Below are 20702 nucleotides of genomic sequence, written 5' to 3' on the forward strand. Positions count from 1 at the left end.
GTCACTGTTTTCAGAGGATCCCACATTCCAGGAAGCCGGTAAAAGCATCAGCGGCTTACAGCACCTTGTGTTACAGACAGTGCTTCTGCTGAGCCTTTGTGCCTACCCCCGCCACCCCCGCCCCCCGCCCGCGGGAATGTTGAGAGCGCAGCTCGATGCCCCTACATCCTTCCTTCCCCTTCCGATCCGTTCCAGGCGTGTCTGGTTTCTCCCTCTGCAATCAAGGTGTAGTTGACACCCTGCCTTAGCATGGTGGGTTTCTGAGGTACCCCCACCCCACTGGTCACACTTGTGATGTTTTGTGCCTCGTCAATTGCTGTCCATCAGTCTGGTGTCACGGGAGGACTCTTTCTCATCATCTTTGTGTCCTCCAAAGAAATGCATGCAGACCTCAGAGATGCAATAAGAAGAATATCGCAGTAAAGCGAGTCACATGAATTTTTTGATTTCTCAGCGCACATAAAAGTTACGTTTACACTGTGGTATAGTGTAGACACTACAGTGCCGTCTTTCAAGTGTGCAATAGCATTATGTCTAAAAAGGACATACATACCTTAGCTATAATCTTGATTGCTAAAAATGCTAAGCATCATCTGATAATTCAAGGTTGCCACAAACAGTTTCTAAAAAATGCAATATCTGTGAAGAACAGTAAAGCTAATAAGCACAGTAAAACAAGGTATACCTGTATGCGTGTGCATGCTAAGTCACTTCAGTTGTGTCTGACTCTTTGCAACCCTATGGACCATAGCCTGTCAGGCTCCTCTGTCCATGGGATTTTCCAGGCAAGAATACTGGAGTGGGTTGCCATACACTCCTCCAGGGGATCTTCCTGGCCCAGGGATCCAACCTGCGTTTCTTAATCTCCTGCATTGGGAGGCGGATTCTTTTCCACTTGCACCACCTGGAAAGCCTGTATAGAATGTGCTAGTTTATTTTTAGGCTTTTGCATGTTGAGTTTTAATGTAAAAGAGGAGTTTAGATGAAGTTCTGCTGACTAAAATTAAGATTTTTCTTTGCCCAGTGAGGTCATAAACTTTTAACAGTAGATATTTGCTTTCCTTAATATTCCTAATCAGAAAGTGTTACAAAAGCACAGAGAAACAGCAGCTCTCCAAAGATTACTTGAATTTCTGAGATTGCAAGATTGCCTGTGGTGTAGCCTCACACTTGCCCCTTGACACGCTTCTTTGTGTCTCCCAGGACACAGCCAAGGCTGATCCGAGGGTTTTCAGACTGCGTTCCATGTAACTGTCTCTGGGAGGAGGTGTTAGGGTTGGAGGAACCCTTTCTCCCTTTCCCTCCCCACTCACTGTTGTTTCTTCTCTCTTCCTCCCCACCACTCTCCCCAGAGTTCTTCATGTTAATTTGGATCCTGGATCTTCTGCCAGATTAAACAAGAACCTGGTTTGGGCTCAGCTAGCTTTGTGATGTAAAACATGTAACTTCATTTATACTTAGTTCTTTGATTATAAAATGGTTATAGTAGTGTTGGCTCTTCCTATCTTATGGAATTACATCAAATTATACATGTGAAAGTAGTACTTTGAAAGCCTACAGGCATGTCAAATGTAAAGTGGTAGCATTTTTGTTGCCATTATTGAGTTTGGGGCACTGATGGGTTTAGGTTCCTATACTGGTGTTTCCTGGCAGGAGCAGTGTAAGGGAACACTGGATTTATTAATTCAGTGTGATTAAAAAATTTCTTTAGTAAATTGAGTTTATTTCAATCTATCATTTTAGAAAGTTTTAAAGATTTTATTTTCATGTTGTAGATTGCCTACTAATGTTCAATAGCCAAACTGTGTAACCTAGTTCTCTCCTTTTTAAAAAACTCTTTAGTTAAAATTCTAAGGCAGAGGGGTCTGCTAGGGTGGGTGGCCGTGGAGGGGTGGTGGCCGCTTCACCAGGCTGATGAAGGGCGCCGCTCCTTGTTGGCGCTCTGGCCTCTGAGGAACTGCGGTGTCCGCAGGCCCCACCCTGGTGCCGCTCTTCTCCGGCATCGGGAGCAATGCGTGTTTCTGGACGGGACGGACACTGCTGACCCCCAGTCGGTGTCTGGGGGGCCTGAGTCAGAAGGTCAGTCGGTGCTGGTGAACGCTCGGTCCTCTGGAGACCCCAAGATGAACTGGGCGAGGAGACTGCTCTGTGGGCAGCAGGAGCGTGTGATCCTGTGTCACCCCAGCACCTAGAAAAGGGGCGGGCGGAACACCACTGTCTGTGTCTGAATCCTCTCTCTGAAAGTTAAGCAGGAAACTTTTACATCAGTGTAGTCTGGGAATATTGTAAGAAATGGATGTTTAACTCCACGTTGTATTCTTACAATGGTCTTTGCAGGAAACAGCGTTTTTTGGTGACTTCCGGACACTCTGAAACAGCAGGGCAGAAGCATGCAGGGGTCAGATGGGATATGTGGTTATTGCCCCAGAGGTCAGAGCCCTGGGCAGATCCGTCAGTACCCTGCACACCGGGCAGCGTGGTCTCCGAGGAACTGGGGACCGAGCGCCTGGTGTGTGCCATCTCCCCTTCTGGAAATGGTGCTCAAAATAGCACCCCAGTGTCGGCCTGCCAGGCCCCCAGGGCCACCTCCTCGTTTGCAGGAGAGTTCAGAGGTGGCCTCTTCGACATGGCCTGGGTGGTTATGAGGATGCACTTAGGGAGAGAATCCAGGGAAAGAACTGAGAGCGCACGCAGGTAGTTGCCTGTGAAAGCAGGAGCAGAGGGCCTGTGTCCAGGTCCCAGCTTGTGCCCTCGGGGCCTTGATCGGGAGCAGGCTGTCTAATTTCTCACCTTCGACACTGTACTCATCACGCCTCTTGCCACACTGATTGAAATAAGGGAGTGTGATGTTTTACTGACAGTGTAAAGAGTGTTCAGAATCCATAATGTTAGAAGAAATCGGTGGTGCAGATGTGTCTGGTACAGTCGCTGCTCCGGTGTGGAGGGCACTCTGCTCTTCCCACTGGAAGCTGCTCTGGCCTCGGCCCTCCACCGGGGGGCGCTGTGGAGCGGCTCACGCACATCCTCCTGCCGCTGGCGCTCTGGGGGAGCTCTGGGCAGAGCAGTCGGTTTTGATTGTCTGCGATCACGGTGAGCCGGTGGCCAAGCCTCCTGGCCGGGCGGCTGTGAACAGGCCCCCTGCTGCAGAGGGCTCTTCCTTCGTTTCGGGGAGCGGGGGTGGGGGCAGAGGGGAGAGGGAGGGACCGGGGGGAAGGAGACCCTGGAGGGGACCCTGAGCTGTGATAACAAGAACACCAGACGTGGCGTTCCGCTGTCTGACAACAGGCCCCCGTGTGGCGGAGGCTGTAGTGTGGGCATGGCGGAGCTCCAAGTGCGTGTGACGTCTTTAGTGTACTCAGGTGTGTAACATGCACTGACAGTGCGTTTAAACTCGCAGCGCAGTGGCCCGGAGTGTGTTACGGGCCGTGGACGACTGTGTGTGAGGCAGCCTGGCCCACTCTAGAGTGGTTCTCAGCTTTCAAACAAGCGTCCTTAGATGGAGCCACATCTGCGTCCCTGTGGTTCCATCCCTCTTTCCTGCTGGTCTCTGAGCCACACACAGTGCACTTGCTTGCACTCCCTTTTCTTCAGACGACAGAGGGTCATGGGGGTGCTGCTGCCTCTGAAACTTCTCCAGCTGACTGCCCTCAGTCCTTCACCCCGGCAGTGTTCCTGCTGAGTCCCCGCTGGTCAGGGTGCTGTCCCCGAGGGACCCGGAACTCAGCTCCGCGTGCCTCCGCCTCCCACCCCTGCGGTGCATTCCTCTCTAGGTATACACGGTCACTTTCATAGCCTCTCTCTGATTTAGGTGGTTAACTCACATTCTTGGCTCTTACCATATCTTGTCCTCTGGGACGTGAACTGTTATTTCAAAATTGGACTGATTCCTGGCTGGTCTTGATGGAGAAAGATTTCTGAGGTAGTGTTTATCTAGTTCATACCTGTGAAGTGTTAGGGCAGCATCCAGTCCTTTGGGGGTGGCCCTGAAGCTCGTTCTGGGGACCAGCACGTTGTGGCAAGCTGTGTAAAGGTAACGAGGCTTGCCCTCTGTGTCTCTCCGCGTTGGAGAAGTCCTGAGGGCCGCAGGCTCTGCCCTCTCCTCCTCCACAGTCCTCACTGATGCTTCAGGGCCCAGATGTACGGCTGCTGTCGGCCTTCCCACTGTCTCCTGCAGGAAGGTGTCCCAGGACCCTGATGCTGCACTGGGTGAAGGTCACTGCACCCCGTCCTCCTGGCCTCTCTGGGAGAGGCTTCTGCCTGGAACCCTCATGCTCGCCCCGAGGGCTTCCTCCTGAGGCCTCTGTGTGGTCTGCTCCCGCTGCCTGGAGTGCTTCTCCCCGCCCCCCCAAAGCCCCGTGACTAACCCCCCACCTGCTTCAGATCATTGCTGAATGTCATCTTTTCACTGAGGCTGCACCAGCCACTCTACTTCAAGTTGCTCCCCCATCCCTTCAGATATTCCTCATCTCCTTATTATGATTTTTTTCCATAGCATTTCTCTCTTTGAAACATACTCTGGTTATTTCCCTATGCATTACCTTTATCATCAGGTTCCACCAGCCCCCAGGCTCCATGACTTCTAAGGGAAGACAAGTAGCTTGCTCAGATTCTTACAAGCATAATACTTGGTCCTTACTGATTTCCCAACTCCCTCCTTCTTCCTGCTTATGTCCTTTTTGCTCTTACAGAATTAAGAAATGCTGCCTGAGTTTTTAAATTATATGGTAGGAACTCTGCATATAAAAGAGAGAAGAGAAAATAAAAACACAGCTCTTGAGTTGCTGTAATAATTTTCACATCACACCCTTATTTTTGGCCAGTGCTCTCCATGAGTTGTTTCCTTTAATTCCCAGTCGACCTTATGAAGGTCGGTGTTCTTATTACACCAGTTTCACAGATGAGGGAGCAGAGGCTTGGAGTGGCTGAAGTCACCTTACCCAACGCACAGAACCGGTGGGCAGGATGGGGGAGCCATGGGCCCGTGCCCCCCGGCTCCCATGAAACCGCACCCCAGGCTGGAGGTTGGGTGTGGGCTGTGGGCCTGCTTCTGTCTGCGTGGGGCGTGTATTTTCAGTCTATCCCCGTGTCCCGTTGCTGGCCAGGCAGCAACACGTTTCATAGCATTTTGACAAACAGACTTGGCTTCAGTTAATCACCTTCCCTCCCCATGTGTTAGCCCTGGGGATAGAGTGTGCTGGGAGGGAGGTCGATCTCTTTCTATCTGTCTGAATTTTCTTCTGACAGATCAAGCATCTTTATCCTCTGCCACTCTCTGCTTCCCAGCCTTAAGGTGCAGAGAGCAGCGTCTCCACTGTGGCCTGAGGCCGCTTGGGCTCACATGCGCTCGATGTGTTTACCTCCGGCTATGAACCTCCAGACCCCCAGGCAGTTGAGGGCCCCAGAGATCCCTGCATCAGCCAGACCGCGCCGGCAGGGCGTGTGCCGTCAGGGTTGCCTCTGGGTGTCTGCTCCGCCTTGGGGGCAGGACCCACAGCAGCCCAGGTGTCTGCAACCTGTGGCATGAGGGACACAACAGTCTGCTTGTAAGGTGCACTTAGCAAATGCCTTTTCCAATGTTGTAGGTGCCCAGAGTGACTGTGACTACTTTGCATTTATATTCTGGTACTGCAAACTTCAGTTAAACAGACAAGTTTAACCTTTCTTTATGGTGAAAAAAAATCCAAACAGGGATATTTGTACTGTCCCATCTATTTTGTCCCACTTAGAAAATACTAATAAAGCAAACTCATAGTTTAAAAACCATGGTATTTGCAGAGCAATAAGGATAAGTGAAGGATAAATAGAATTTTCTATAATTTTGGGGTTCTGATTTAAAAATTAAAAAAATTTTTTTGGCCACACCACGTGGCAAGTTGGGACAGGTATGGGTTCTGACCAGAGATTGAACTCACACCCTCTGCTTTCGAAGCATGGAGTCTCAACCACTGGATCACCAGGAAAGTCCCCCTGATTTTTATAGATGGGCTAAAACCTGGAGAGAAAGGTGTTGGTGACTAGGGCGTGTGACTCCAACTAAATATACTGTAAGGAGAGAGGAAAGGACAAGGCCGGGCAGTGTGGACCGAGGCGGGGAGATTAGACTGAGCAAATCCTGCCTGAGTCAGCTTGTCCCACACTCAGGGGTGTGCGACTTTCTCTGTGCAAATCCCTATGAAATAATTGAGTTGCAGGAATCTGAACTTTATGTTTGGAGACCTATCTGAAGTTGGTGGACAGTTATTTTCCATTTAGAAATTTACTTAGAAATACTTAGTAGATTCATCACAAACATTCCTAAATCCCAGGCTGTTTTGTGTTTTTGTTTTTTTTTAACTCAACATCGATCAGTTGGTCTCTTGTAGGGATTCCCACTTGAAGTTATTTTAGCAGAGTCCAGCAGGGTGATTTCCATTCTGACCCACAGAGGCAGTGGAGTGGATGGGGGCTCTCTGCTTTTCAGCTGGTAGGTCAGGTCAGCAGCATTACTGCATCACAGGGAAATTTCGGTAAGAGTAGGACCATCACCAGTTTGTACTTGAAGGCTTGGTGAGGCAGATGTTTTTGTGATAAACATAGGTAGATCATAAAGTGGAATATTAAAAGCTGTGTAGTGGTTTACATTTAAAGCAGAGTCTTCACTGATGCCCTGAGCTTATGGCCACTCATGGCTGGTGCCCCAGGACCCCTGGGGAAAGGTGTTCTCTCTTGTTTGTGCTCCCAGTTCTTTGGGTGATGGGTTTGTGAGAGCCTGGGTATGTGGAAGGTCCTACTTGGTAAACTGTAAACTTGATGGTTGAGGGTGGTAGTGTGGGGGATCAGTGAAATCTGTTACCGGGCAGAGCCCTGAAGGTTGGATGTGTTTAAGGCTACACTTTTAGGGCAGACCTAGCTGTTCCTTGTTGCTGATGTCTGTGTAACGGCCCTTGGTCACTTTCAGAGCCTCCCCACTATTGGTCCCCCCCCCCAGGCCTGCTCTGAAGGTTAAAGGCGGCAGGGATACCGCCACCCCTCAGGTGGGAGTGAACATACCTACAGGTTCTGTGGCGTTCTCCGGATCACGACCTAGAACAGCGCTTCACAAACTGCCCTTGTGCTCGGAGGCCTCTGGTGATCTTGGTAAAGGCCGGTTCTGCCGTCTGGGTCTGGGTGGGGCCAGTGGGTCTCAGCTTCTGACAGGCTCCCTGGTGATACTGATGAGACTGGTCCACTGTGAGTGGCAGGCACTTAGAGCAAGCGGCTGTGGTCCATCCAGCCCAGACCTTCCCGTCCTTGCTCAGGACTCCTGTGTGTCTGCTCCTGTCGTGACCCAAGGCGTCACCCACGTGTGTCGAACCTCAAATCTAGGTCATAAGTGACCTAGATTTTTTGAGAGGATTTGTGCTGCCTGGAGACGCGAAGAGTTGATCTGGTGGGGAAAATGGAGTGATACAAAACGTGTGGTAATAGGGATAAAGAAGAATCTGACAGCGTGCCAAGTGAAACCAAACATACGGCGTCTGCCTGGTTCCCGCTGCTTCACTGCAGGCGAGTTCTGTCTCCGAGGTGGCAGCCGGGCGCACACTGTTCAGGTGTCTGCTTTCTTAGCTGTGGGCTCTGACCTAACTGTCAGGTCTGCAAAAATGCCGAGAGTCAACTTCTGACTGTGTGGTCGGTAGCAGAAGTGCTCCATGGGTTTTCCTCCTAATGTTTCATACAAAAGAAACAATTCTTTGTTGTTGAGAAATGATTTTATAGGTAACTCCCAACTGTGGAATGGGGGGAAATTCCTTTACTTACCTCTGTGTGCCAAGGAACAATTGTAGTCTTGGTTCAGTGCCTTTCCTTTGAGCATTTCGGGTTATTCTGTGCATTTACCGATTTTGCCAACAATAGAAGCAGTCAAATGTTTACATGTCTTATTTCAAAAAAGGGAAAAGGAAAACTCATCTAATAGATCAGACTTATTGATTTGAAGCCCATTGTATAAGTAAATAATCCAGTGAAGCTGAAGTTCAAAGGGTTTTTGTGTTGTGACTATAGCTGTGTCAATATGCCTAATTTATGACACAGTTAAGTCAGTTGGATTAGATATCAGATGTAAATAGTAATGGCAAAACCAAGGAGTATAATCAGAATCTTCATAATGACTATTTTATATTGTGAAAAATGTAGAAACTGTCGTATTACTGTGATTTATTTGATATTGTTCATGGCAAATTTTCAAGAATTTATATGCCATTGGGAAATTTTAACGGACGGTGTTAAGTAACTGGAACCTGTAAGTGTCAGTGAGCTCCGTAGGGCCCTTCGGTTTGATCCCAGTTCTCGGCGTTCACTGTATCAGTCACATGGGGAGACTTAGTATATGGGCCACACCCGCCCCTCTGCTCTCTCATACGATGGGAGGGGATGGGCTTGGGCTTGAACCCTCCTGTCTTTTTAAACCCACCCAGAACTCTGACTGTGGAACCGCGGGTTTACAGGGAGGAGGCTGACTTGAGCCAGTGTGACCACTTGGGGGCAGTGTTGCTCCCTGCGTCTTGCTGCCCTTCTTCCTTTTTCCAATCCCAGAGAAGTGTGTTTTCTTTTTTCCCCGTGTTTTTGTTTTTGGTCTTGTTTTTGTTATAGTATGTACCTTCCTCGCTCATTTGCAGCTTGTTTGAATGAGGAGAGTACCTTCTGAAGTTGAGATGTTTTCCTTTCATTTTTCACAAGGTTTTAGGGAGTGGGCAAGAGAAAAATAGTCCCTGATTGCCAGAGACACAAGACTTTCTAAGATTGTTCCTAACCTGTTTTCCATATAATTTTGCTTTTCCGTGGTCAATACAGACTGGGTTCAGGATAAAATACTGCACACCAGGAATGGACTGTTCATGAGTTTCAGTAGTTTGAAGCTGCTAGATTTTTCTCCTTTATTGTTTTTTTTGGTGCATCTTTATAGGTGGGGAGCCACAGTGAATGGCCGGACTTGACCTCAGTCTGCTGTTTTTGAGGCCTGATATCAGTTGTAAGTTAGCCTGATTGAGCCTTTCCTAGTCAACCATTGGCATTTAAATAGTCAGTTGTTTCACTTTATGCAGAGGTTGGCTCTAAGGGTTGATGGTGATTGCAGAGACGAAATTTCAGTCTCTGCTGTTGGTAGGAAGGGGACCAAGGGCCAAGGGCTTGGGTACCCAAGGTCCTGGAGTCGGGAGACCGGGGTGTGAATCCTGCTTCCAGTGCCCTGGCTGGCAGGGAACTCCTCCTCAGGGCTCATCTACCTCTCAGAGCCTGTTTGCCTTCAGGGTTAGAGTCCAGAGTCGAAGATCTTGATTTGTCATCTTTGAACTTTAATCTCTGGATACTGGGAAGCCACTGACATTTGTAAAACAAGGAGATGGTAGGTAGTTTGTTCTCAGGGGGATATAATCTGTAGACATACCTGAACTTGAAACAGCCTCAAAATTGGGGCAGGACCAGGGTGAGGCAGGCAAGTGCTCCGAGTGCAAAATTTAAGGATGCACTCACTTTTAGGGCCCTGCAAGTATGGACCCTGTGTGCACGTGACCCTGACAGTGAGTGCCTCCTTTATATTTTGCATCCTAGGGGCCCACCTTCCTCAGCCTACTCCCAGTCTTAGGTGGGTGTGCACTGCTACCCTACAATAAGTTTAGATTAGGGAAGTTTAGATTAGCTTAAAGAGGAGTCCTTGGCAAGAAGCTCGTGTTTTGCTTTAAAAAAAAAAAAAGCTTTATTGAGCTAAAATTCATATATTATACAGTTCACTCATTTAAAGTATACAGTATATTTTTCTGTATTTTCAGGGTTGTGGAACCATCACTGCAGTCTAATTTTAAAATACTTTTTGTCCCCCAGAAAGAAACCCATAGCTGTCACTTCCCAAAACCACTCCACCTTCCCCTAAACCTGAGATAGACACCCATCATCTTTCCATCTCTAGATCTGTCTGTTCTGTACGTCGTATATAAACAGAATCATGTGGTATGTGATGTGTGGGCTTCTTCTATTTAGTGGCGTTTTCAAGGTGCATCGTGTTATGTGCATATCAGTGCTTCATTCTTCTATACGGTCAGTTAATACTCCATTATATGGATAGACCTCAAATACAGTCATTTACCTGTGGGCTACAATGCACCTGTGGACTTTCATGTGTTTAGTTTTGTGTGGTCACGTACTGAGAAAGGGTTTTAATGGTGAGTCTGGAAGCTCTGTCTCTGGGGGGTTTGAGTTGTCACTCATAATTGTGACCTTGGGGATGCTTAGGCCAGTGGGGGTGGGTGAGCCTCCGTACTGCTGGCCTTGTTTGCCTTTCTTCCCCGGCAGACTGAGAGGAGAGTGCGGGGGGACTCTGGTGTTGCCCCCAGAAGCACCTGGGAAGGTGAGGGTGGGGCTGCTTCTGTCGGGGTTCCCACAGCTCTCCCATCCAGGTCAGTGACATTGGCCCAGGGTTGCATTTCTTTCTACCATCCTCAGACTGTGTGCCCGGAATCCCTTGGAGAAGTTACGGAAACACAGATGGCTGTTCCTCATTCCTGAAGTTGCTTGGTGGAGCCTAAAGTTGTGCAATGCTTACAAGTTCTGGGGACCACACTTTGAGGTCCTCTGAATGTCGCAAGCTGCAGCAAGTGATAGGCAGGGGTACATCCTATTCTGATTTAAACTCATGCCAAGAAGCCCCGAGTGGTTGTTAGTAAAATAAGCGAATGTTCTATGGCGGATTATGAACTAGCCAATAAATCCTATCTTGTTTGCAGTAAAACTCACCAAACATCAATAGTAGCCATTGTAATTATCCTTATCATGTATTGAGCATTAGTGTTTGCGCTTTCACAGAGTTAGACGGTAGTTCTCACACTGACTCTATGAAGTCAGCACTGTGCCTGGTATTTTCGAGGAGAGGAGGCTAGAAATACTGGGTCGGTGCCCGTCGGTCCGCAGCGCTCAGGTCTCACAGCTGCGGTTCCAGTCAGGCCGTGCTTAGTCGCTCAGTCGTGTCCGACTCTGCGATCCTGTGGACTGTAGCCCGCCACACTCCTCTGTCCATGGAGATTCTGCAGGCAAGAATACTGGAGTGGGTTGCCATGCCCTCCTCCAGGGGATCTTCCCAACCCAGGGACCAAACCCAGGTCTTCTGCCCTGCAGGAGAATTCTTTACCGTCTGAGCCCCCAGGGAAGCCTGACAATACTGGAGTGGGTAACCTGTCCCTTCTCCAGGGGATCTTCTGACCTCGGAATCAGACCAGGGTCTCCTGCATTGCAGGCAGGTTCCCCACCAGCTGAGCTGCCAGGAGAGCCCCCAGTCAGGTCGGCTGTATTCTACGTCTAGTCTCTCAATCCCAGTAGTGAGCTCTTGGCAGTTTTAGGAATAAATTATCAAGAGTTTTGGCTGGTTTACTCCCTGAAGTTAGTGTTTGTGTAGTGATAAGCTGCCTTCGAGTGAAAGAACAGTTCTTATGTTGAAAGTATTCTAGAATTAACTGTTGTTGTTCACTCGCTCAGTTGTGTCTGACTTTGCGACCCCATGGACTGCAGTACACTAGGCTTCCCTGTCCACCGTCTCCCGGAGTTTGCTGAAACGCATGTCCATCGAGTCAGTGATGCTATCTAAGAGTTAAGAATTAAATGTTAACTCTTGTTAAAACACTGCTTGTTTGGGGCATTATTTACTGGTAACTCTATAATTTTTGAAAAATAGAATTAGAGTCTTCTAAGTTGAATGGTTTCTATTAAATTCATTTATTTAAATGAAAAAATGTCCCTCCTGGAGGGAGTGAGGCCGGGCGGTCCTGCAGATGTGACTGAGCAGCCCCAGCCTTAGAGCTGCAGGCGCACTCGGCACACTCTTGGTTTTGTAAAATTCAGAGAGAGAGCAAAAGGATGCGTTGAGGTGCTTCCTGATTGGATTTTTTCCAAGTGAATTTGTTTTCTCACTTTCATGTAAGTGAAAATATGTGCAGAATAAGTACTAACAAGATTTTAAACATCATTCACCAAAGTAGGAACCCTGTAATTACAGCCTTATATAATTCTGAAAATAGCTTGTAACCCCAAGTACACCTTTTATGCTTGCGAGAATAGTGGGTTTCCCACAGAAAGTTGAAGTATTGTGCTTCACTTCCTGTCCAGGTGTGTTAGCTTAAGCGCTTTCGATCAGGGACAGTTCTGGCCATGAGAGGTTATAGTCTTTCCTCTGTGGTTTGGTTTTTGGAATCCTCTTGCTGTAGCATCTTTCCTGAACAGTTAGGGAAGGGACATTTTTCTTTTTCCTCTTGGTGTCCTATTGCCAAGGCTTGGGCGGGGTATAGAAGCCTTGGCTGTTTCGGCCCCACAAGGCTTCAGATCGTGGGGCTTGTTAGATTAGAAGCCGTCGGTGGGGATACCTGCATCAACAAAGGGGTGTTTGTCCTGTTCGTTTGCGCGGTGGCTGCTGTGGTTTTGGTTCACCATTCTCCCTGAGAGAGGTCTCTGCACCGCCTCTCGGGAGCTTTCCCCCGCTGCCCCTGACCCTGCTGTCTCAGTCACCCCTGGTGTCTGTCCCAGCGTGTAGCAGGCCGTGCACCGTTAGACCAGATGTTTCAGCAGCGCGTGGCAAAGTTACCGGGTTTCCGTTCATTTGCCTCATTTCCTCTCTGCGGCCGTTTCCACCGTGTTCAGCACCCCCTTTCCAGGTACCAGAGTTTTGACGTCACTTAGACACTGCGTCTGACTGAATGTACTGGAGATCTGCCACACTGGTGTAACTGGGGGTGGGGGAGAGAGGTAGGTTTATTTTTCTCGAGTAACAGGAAGTCTGGATGATGATACGGCAAGGTGGTTCCTGGCTCCGTGATGTTCCCAGGAGGCTGGGGTCCTCTCTGCTTTTCTGTCTCATCCTCTTGAGTGCCCCCTGCTCACAGCCTTGGGCCTCCCCTGCAGCTCCGAGCAGCGTGAAGGAGCAGCAGTGAGGACAGCAGGGTGATCCCTCCGTATCAAGAGAGCGGGCTGTTGCAGAGTCGCTGAAAGAGCCCTGTGTGTGTCCCGGTCGCCCGTGGCTAGGTGGCAGCTGGGCGACCCTGGTTCTTGGCTGAGCGCGTGGCCGCCTTGCGCGGCGCGCTCCGGGCGCAGGCTCGAGTGGACGTGCCGGGAGCCTCGCCTGGGCGGTGTTTCTCCGCCCGGCGCGCGGAAGCTCCTCCCCCGCACTCTGACTCTGACCGGTCCTCCTCTCCATCCGTCCACTCGCACGTGACCACGACGTCGGCTCTTCTCTCGGGCGCGGTCAGCCTCTGCTTTCCCGCTGTCTTTACGGTTTGTGTTGTCCCTGTTAGACTGGCGCTGGCTTTGTCTCGTGGTTCTCTGTCCCAGTCTTCAGAGCCGTGCTGTCCAGTATGGTAGCCACGAGCTACGTAGAGCTACCGAAGCTTGAACGTGAAGGTTTCATCCCACACGCTCACCCCATTTCCGGTGCTCGGGAGGCCCGTGCGGCCCGCGGCCGCGTGTTGGAGGCACAGCTCTGCCCTCGCTCAGGTTCTCTTGGACCCTCTGAGGTCTCCCTCTGCCGAGAACCGCAGGCCTGGCCCTTTACAGCTGGGGCTTGTCCCGTGTGCCCTCTTCACTCCAGGAGCAGACTTTTGGGCTGAGGCAGGATATTCTGCAACCCACCTCGCTTCTAAAATGATCATTACTGAGTATATAGGAGGTGAGTCCACTGCTTTCAAGGAATCTGGAAAGTAGGTCGGAACTTTGAAAGTTGTTCGTTCCATATTCCTTATTTTCCAGATGAAGAAGCAGACTCAGAGAGAGAAAGGGACCCAAACAGATAGTCAGTGGTAGAATGAACTAGAATTGTGGTTCTCTTTCCATTAAACAAAACCTAGTTGATTAGCATCACCAGCCTGTTTGTTTTCCCTAATTAAGTTCTGTTCTTGCTTTTTCAGCCTAGATAGTTGAGTGAGCAACAACAGCAAGAACTAGCTTCTTGAGAGAGGAAGTTGTTTCTCACTCTTGGCTGTCCTCAGAGGCCCACTGCATAGATGCAGTGTTCAGAGGATGCTCAGAAAACAGATGAGTATTAGCCTGTCTTAGTCAACCAATGTTGCAAGAATTAGAATATGACTCAAGCAAGCTTAATCAGAAGGCAGCTCATAAAAATCAGGATAAGGGCAAGAGCCAGGAACTAGGATGTTGTCAGGAACCCAGGAAGTCTCTCTGACTCCCTCTCTTTGAGATCATGTTATTTTTCTTTTTTTCTTGGTGTCCTCATCATTCTTCATACCAGCCTTCCCAGCTTGCTTGTCTCTGTAGTCAGCCAGCCCCCGAGTCCATATGACCTCTTAGCTCCAGAGGCATCCAATTACTAGCTGCCTGTTTGTATTTTACTCTCGATTTTTCCCGGAGCTGAGTGGCCCAGCTCATGGTAGCTCATCCAGGAAGGGGTGGGAGAAGTCTGGTCCCAGCCCAGCAGTGGGGACCCCCCCCAGGTGTCACCTGGGGTGTGCGGAGGAGAGGGCACAGCCTCCACCCACCGCACGTCAGCGTGTTCCTGTTAATTATACTGTTCACCCACCAAAGGCAAAACTGGGACAGTGCACGTAACAGGGACTCACTCGCTTGTTAACAGTTAATGGTCATCTGAAAGTAGGTGAAATTGTGTGTGGCTAAGTATGTACATTTCTTATTACCAGAAGTACTGGGATGGAAAGGAACTGAGTAGCTTTCTGTCAAAAGATTTCTCTGCTGGGGATGTGGCTTGCTTGATATATTTACTCAGTAATAAGAATTTGGAATTCTTGGAGCAAAGAGTTTTCATGCAACTGAACAACCAGAAGTGGTCAGGGTCCCTGGAGGAGGAAGGCCGGTGAGCCGTGCTGAGCTGCCTGTGAGCCTCAGACACACGGTATGTGTGAGAGCCAGCCTCCGGGCCCTGTCGGCGCTGCACCCTTTGGGGGTTATTTTTGAACCCCAGTTCCAGCTCTGTGAGGGGGGACACCATTGTGTCCTGGTTCTGCGGCCTGGCACAGGGCTTGGTTCACGGCTGGTGCTCCGCTTCTGTTGGGTGCAGGGCTTCGCAATTTTGGAATGTTGACCAAATATGGGTATTTTATTGTTAGCTACTCAGACTGTGTAAAAAATAACACATACATGGAAAAAAATACAAAGAAAGCATACTGATACTCTATATAAGTTTTCACAAGTTTTAGCGATCACTGATATTTTTCACATTTCTCTTTTTTCATTTTTATGATGTAGTGACATTTTGGTGGTAGGCAAAATGTTTTTCTTAAATAGTCAGTATGTATTTAGCCTTATGGAGGTTAAAATGGAAGCACATTTCTGTCACAAATCATGATGGTAGCAAGTGTTCAGATTTATTGGAAATGGAGGCAGTTATAAAATCACTTCTCTTTTATGGGCTTAAGCTACAGGTCATCATTTGGCAATTCCCCACCCCACTTCTTCTATTGAATTATTAGATTTGGCATGACCAGTAAGACACATTGAGAAGCTGACAGCCTTAATTTGCAGGAATCAAGCCTAAAGGTTAGAGATGCCCAGTCTTCATTGAAGAATTCTGCTTGGCCTTCCGGCCACTTCTGTCAGCTGTCTCTAAAACCTCTGCTCCCAAGGGGCCACTGACACTGCTGCTCACCCACCTGAGAAGCAGCTCCCCAAACACCTTGTTTCCTAATGCTTGCTGAGACTTCAGATTTCTCTGGTCCCAGCAGAGATAAGATTTCAGGATGTTTATAGTCTCAGAAGAAAAGCTATGACAAACCTAGACAGCATATTAAAAAGCAGAGACATCACTTTGCCGACAAAGGTCCGCATAGTCAAAGCTGTGGTTTTTTCCAGTGGTCATGTATGGATGTGAGAGTTGGACCATAAAGAAGGCGAGCACTGAAGAAGTGATGCTTTTGAACTGTGGTGCTGGAGAAGACTCTTGAGAGTTTCTTGGATAGCATGGAGATCAAACCAGTTAGTCCTAAAGGAAATCAGTCGTGAATATTCATTGGAAGGACTGATGCTGAAGCTCCAATACTTTGGCCACCTGATGGGAAGAGTCAACTCATTGGAAGAGACCCTATGCTGGGAAAGATTGAAAGCAGGAGGAGAAGAGGGCAACAGAGGACAAGATGGTTAGAGGGCATCATTGACTCAAGGGCCTTGAGTTTGAACAAGCTCCAGGAGATGGTGAAGGACAGGGAAGCCCGGCATGCTGCAGTTCGTGGGATCGCAGAGTCAGATGTGACTTAATGACTGAACAACAATATAGTTTCACAGCATAGTTTGGAAATTGATTTTAAAAATAAAATTTAAATTAAGAAATATAAAACCCATGGAACCTTTGCCTCTACTTCTGGTAGCTTAAAAGACCCTGTGTTCCATCATCTCAGATTGCTCTTTACATACAACTGAAAACTGTTTTTCTGAAATTGTAATTGATAAGTTATTCCAAATCAGTGTGTTCTATTTCTAAAATAACATAGTTTGTTAAAGTTTAAACTCTATGGTTGAAGTCATCTTAAGGTTTCTGATATATATATATTTTTTTTTTCTGAAGAAGTAATGTCCGTCATACAGAAAAGCCAGCATATGATGGTGTCTGTCTGTAGTGGCATAGTGACCCAGGTCATCTCCATCTAGATGCCTCTCTGTGGAGGCTTTTGCTTTTGGCTTTTGCCTTCTTGTGTACCCATATTAATATCAACTCTAGTTCACTGCCACGGTCCCTGGCTGTCCCACCCTTAGCCTCTCCCAGGTCCTTTGGTTGTGATCCATAACTTTCCTACTAGCTGTGGGTCAGGAATGATTTCATTACCATCTTTTTGCTACTTCACTCTTTCTGGAATGGTGTAGTTCTGTCCCCATTCTCTTTGGCACATGTGTCTACATTGTTTTTTTCCTTAGATTACAGACTTTTGGATGGTGGGTAAAAAGACTTTTTTAATTTTTTGCTTAAATACTTCCTACTTCTGTTACGATACTGAGTTCTGTGGAGCTTACTAAAGTCTCCTTGATGTTATTGGTAGTTTAGATTATTTGGAGCTTCTCATGTTAGAAAAACTAGGGGTTCTTAATTCAGCACCTCATTTTCCAGATGAGAAGACTGAGGTTCAAAGACCATCATGCCCGCAGGAGCCTTGCCTCGTGTTTAGTGTGTTCAGGGTCAGCATCCTGGTTGGAGCCCTGGAGTGAATGGGTCTGGTCTGTGAGAGCCCTGTTGCTTCTCCCCTCTAGGACCTCAGGCCTGCTACCACACCTTATCCCTCCGTAAGAGGAGTGAGCTCTAACTGTCTCCTACGAGAGGCAGTATTGCATAATGCATGCAGGCTTGGGCCGAAATAAGGCGGAGGTGCCTGCCCTGGAAAACCCTCCCAGGTCTGTGGGGTAGGGACAGGGCCTGGGGATGTTGCGGTTTCATGTCTCTGAATTGGAATGACTTTTGGGAGGATATCCTGGAGTCTCAGATCTTCATTTTACGTCAAGACTCCTTCCATGCACACCCACCCTTTCTGAGTTGCCAGAGTTTTAAAAATGAGCCCAGTGGGCCTTTGTTTTCTTGATGTGTTGTGAGCCAGAAACAAGTGAAACTCAGGGCAGGCTGATGACTCCTGTTGTAATGTGTCTGCCTGCAAATGGCTCCTGGCTGCTTGGGTGGAATGGGGTTGTGAATAATTTCAGGAGTGATTGACTGGAGAGCTGGCTGTAACATCCTGCTTAAGAGTGTGAATTTTCAAAAAATGGTTTTAAATTTTGAATTGTGGTAAAGAAACCAAAAATCACGTAACACAAAATATATCATCTTAAGCATTTTTCAGTGCATAGTTCAGTAGTGTTAAGTATTTTCACGTGGTTGTGTCTTGGGCCCGTGGGACTTTCTAAACTTGCAAGACGGAAATGCCGCACCCTCGAGCAGTAGCCCCCATCCCCCGCCTCCCCTGCCAGCCACCACTCTTTCTGTTTCTATGAGTTCGATGACTTCAGTTACCTCCTGTCAGGGGGAGTCAAGGAGTACCTGTCCTTCTTCTGGGACTGGCTTATTTTACTTAGCATAGTGTTCCCAAGGTTCATCCATGTTAAAGCATGTAGTAGGATTTCTTTCCTTTTTAAGGCTGAATACTATTCCATTATATGTGTATAGTGCATTTTGTTTAACTGTTTATCTGTCTATGGCTATTTAGGTTCTTTATATCTCTTGGCTGTTGTGAGTAACAGTGCGTTGAACATGGGTGTGTGGATATCCTTCCACGATCCTACTTTCGATTCTTTTGGATATGTACATAGAAATGGAATTGTTGGGCTCCATGGTGGTTCTATTTTGACTCTTCTGAGGAACTGCCATGCTGTTTTCCATCGCAGGTGCGCCACTTCACGTCCCCACCAGCAGCGCCCAGGAGTTCCAGTTTGTCCATGTCCTCACCAACACTTGTGCTTTCTCTCTCTTTTTTTTTTTGAAGTGGACATCCTAATGGATATGAAGTGATATCTCGTGGGGGTTTTAATTTGCGTTTCTATAATGATTAGTGATATTGAGCATCTTTTCATATGCTTTTTGGCCATTTGTGTATCATCTTGGGAGAAATGTCTATTCATATCCTTTCCCCGTTTCTAAATTGAGTTACTGGATTTTTTTGTTGTTGCTGAGTTGAAAGGAATGGCTTTTAAAATCAGACTGTTCTTGGCTTCAGTCCCAGCACCTCCATTTGTGAGCTATTTGACTAAAGACACTTGCCACAGAATCCTCAGCGATCTCATGGGTGTGATAGTGGTACCCACTTCATAGAGTTAGGGATGTTCGGCAATCTCTGAGGAAGGACCCAAGAAATGGGAGCTAGTGCTCCATGATAGAGTGGTCTGTTCCTGAGGGATATGAAGGAAATGAGAAGACTGCCTTCTCAGTCCCCTCCACAAACGGCAGCCGCTTTGAATTCCACCTTCCCTTTGATCATCACTAGACTTTCAGGACCAGCGAACGGTTGTGCTAGGACAGTCAGAGACTCTGTGTCAAATGGAGGACACTCACGTTACCAAAAAGAACGTCTGGCATCCTGGGCGGCATGCTGGTGGTTTGCAGAATGGCTTCAGCTTTTTGGCAGAATGCTTGTCATCGTCCGAAGTCACAGCCAGAGGAAACCTGGGTCCTTGGGAAGCTGCTCCACCCCAGGTGCACACATGGGGTCCAGGCACCACCTCGCTGAGTGGCCATGCGCTCTCAATTCAGAGACGGGAGAGCCGTGGGCCGTTAGTGCTCTAACGGATGCAAGGGACTGGTTTCTTTTCAGACTCTTGATGAGAGAGACAAAAGACCAGGAATCATTATAAAGAAATTAGTCACAGATGTTTCGCTCTTTAAAATCATCCCCCGGCAAGAGGTTAGACAGCATGTGGCTTTCAAGATGTCCAGGAAGTTGACAGGCGCAGGGAGCTGTGACCTGGCCAACCACGCCCACGGTTGCCAGGCTTCGGGGGGTCGGTTTCCCCCCGGGCTCACCTTCCCTGGAATTAAACTGAGTGTGCCTTACCTGGTTTCTCTGTGTTCTGCCAGGATGTTTCAAAAACTACCTGTCCTCCGGAGGGGCAGGTAGGTAAGTCTTGACCCAATTGCTTCGTCGGTTCAAGCTCAGCAGTCAGCTTCTCCCCTCTCTGTCCTCTGCGTATGTGACACCTCTCGCTTCTTACTCACCAAAGCTCTCAGTGTGCTGACATTTATCACATTCAGTGATGGTCAGAGAATTTCACAGTTCCCCTTTAATGAGTTTTTGGGCACAGTAAATCATGGTAATGGTCTTAAAATTTGCTTACTACAGCATCAGCTTTCAAAAAACATTTGAGCTTGGCATGTCCACTATAAGTTATGTGATTTATAAAGTGAGGAACTGTTTGAAATCTATTGAAGTTTTGAATGAGTATCAGGGCACAGAGACATCTCAGTGATCGTATAGTTTCCATCTTCTAGTTGAAAACATCAAAGCTCAAAACTTGACTAAAGCCAAAACCCAAGTTTCCCCACCGCCCAAGGGTTGTGGATTCCCAGGAGGAATGCCACCTCCCAGGCTGATTTCTCTCAGGACACAGCCCTTAAAAGGAAGGCAGTGAGGCCGGGGCTTTCCAGGTGGACAGGTCACATTTCCACATATAACCCGACGAGCATTGTGTGGGATTGGGGGAAGGACTGGGCTCACTATTTTAAACTTCTTATTTCATATCATGGACTTCCCCATCCCCTCTCCCCAGAAAGGCACAAAAGTATTTCCTAACTTTTTCAGTCCTGAGCTTCCTTTCATGGATTCCGACCTCAGATCACATCCAGATAAGCATTGTGTAATGGGATGGGTGGGGGAGATGATTATTTAGTCACAGTTGCAGGAGGGGCAGGAGGGAGGGCTTCTCGCAGTTCCTCCCGGTCGCTGACTGAGTCAGAGTTCACTTGGGACGTCGTGCAGGCCCAGCCCAGCCAGGCTCCCCCGCCGCCTTCCTGGACCACCTGTCCTCCCGCTGCCCCTCTGGCCTTTCCCCTCGGTCACACATCCCCTCTGCCTCCCGTCCCACTCTGCTCCCGCTTCCCAGCAGTTCCCTCCGTCTCAGCGGCTCCTCTCTGGGGATGACAGGACTGGAATGTGACTCTCATCTGGATTAGTTGAGTTGAGTGACTTCCGGTGCTCCTCTCCGGGGATGAGGCTGAGTGTGTCTGCCCCACCCAGCCCTTTGTTCGGGCCCGGGGGTCAGGGTCCCACCGTCCGCTCCTG

General features: G+C 48.4%; 1 protein-coding gene across 6 annotated transcripts in view; it reads left to right on the plus strand.

Annotated features, from left to right (window-relative positions):
• Window positions 1-20702, plus strand: part of TBC1D1 (TBC1 domain family member 1) — a 224136-nt gene that overhangs the window by 141202 nt on the left and 62232 nt on the right. The window lies entirely within an intron of this gene.

This window comes from Cervus elaphus, chromosome 17, assembly GCF_910594005.1.
Source record: "Cervus elaphus chromosome 17, mCerEla1.1, whole genome shotgun sequence".
In the NCBI taxonomy this organism is placed as follows: Eukaryota; Metazoa; Chordata; class Mammalia; order Artiodactyla; family Cervidae; genus Cervus; species Cervus elaphus.